The sequence below is a fragment of the Lutra lutra genome, chromosome 3, assembly GCF_902655055.1.
Source record: "Lutra lutra chromosome 3, mLutLut1.2, whole genome shotgun sequence".
NCBI classification, from domain to species: domain Eukaryota; kingdom Metazoa; phylum Chordata; class Mammalia; order Carnivora; family Mustelidae; genus Lutra; species Lutra lutra.
Window position 1 is genome coordinate 152,580,042 of NC_062280.1, and position 1,102 is coordinate 152,581,143.

General features: G+C 40.1%; 1 pseudogene; it reads right to left on the bottom strand.

Moving 5' to 3' along the window:
- Positions 1–246: 246 nt before the first annotated feature.
- Positions 247–895, bottom strand: LOC125095635 (heterogeneous nuclear ribonucleoprotein H3-like; annotated as a pseudogene).
- Positions 896–1,102: the final 207 nt, after the last annotated feature.

Consider the following 1,102-nt stretch of genomic DNA (forward strand, 5'->3'; position numbering starts at 1 on the left):
ACAATGAAAGCTAAAAATCACATGATCATCTCAATATAGATGCAAAAAATCATTTGAGAAAATAAAATGTTCCTTCATGGAATAAAAAAAAAAAAATCTCTCAACAAACAGTATAGAAGTCGTGTACCACAACATAATAAAGGCCATATATGACAAGCTTACAGTTTACATCATACTCAATAGTGAAAGAGAGCTTTTCCTCTAAGATCAGGAACAAAGTAAGGATGCTCTTACTTGGGGGAATCCTTAGTAACCACGCCCATAGTAACTGCCACTGGCTCTACCACCACGGCCATAACCACCCAAGTCATCAGGAGTACAACCATATCCTCCACTTAATTGTTACCCATTCCCATTCTTCCAACAGATCCATAACCTCCCTGATTATCCATTCCATCTCTGCCGTAGCCTCCCATTCCAGAACCTCCCATTCCAGAACAGCCCCCAGGAGTAGAATTCAAGAAGAGTTCAATGTACCAATGTTGCATGTTATTCTTATCTTTAGACATGGCAGCTACAGCATCTTCATGTGTCACAAATTCTACATCTGCCTCTCCTGTTGCTCCGCCATCAGCTCCAATATCAATATGCACTCTTATTAGATTTAGTCGTGAGAAGAAATTAGCAATGTCATTTTCAGTTGCACGAAAGGTAATCCTCTCATATGTACAAAATGACCACCATGAAAACCTGAACTTGCATCACCAGCTCCACCATAGCCATGCCCTCCCATACCTCTTCCATCTCTCATTCTGTCATCAAAGCCATCATTTCCGTAGCCATGATTATTATAGCCACCATAGTCATCAAAACCTCCATAACTTCCACACCCAGCTCCACAATAACCCTCTCTTCCTCCTATCGGTCTATCATATGATCCTGGTCACTCACCCAGCAATTTTCTTGGTGGATCATAAAATCCTTTGATTTTACTCCTGCCACTTCTGGAGGTCTCAATATATCTGTGCCCTATTCTTTCCTTGTGTTTCCCCAGAAAGTAAGGGCCCAAAGTAAGGGATTGTTCAATATGTAGTACTAGGAGCAATTAGGGAAGAAAAAGAAATAAAAAGCATTCAAATGAGAAATAAAAAAGTAAAACTGT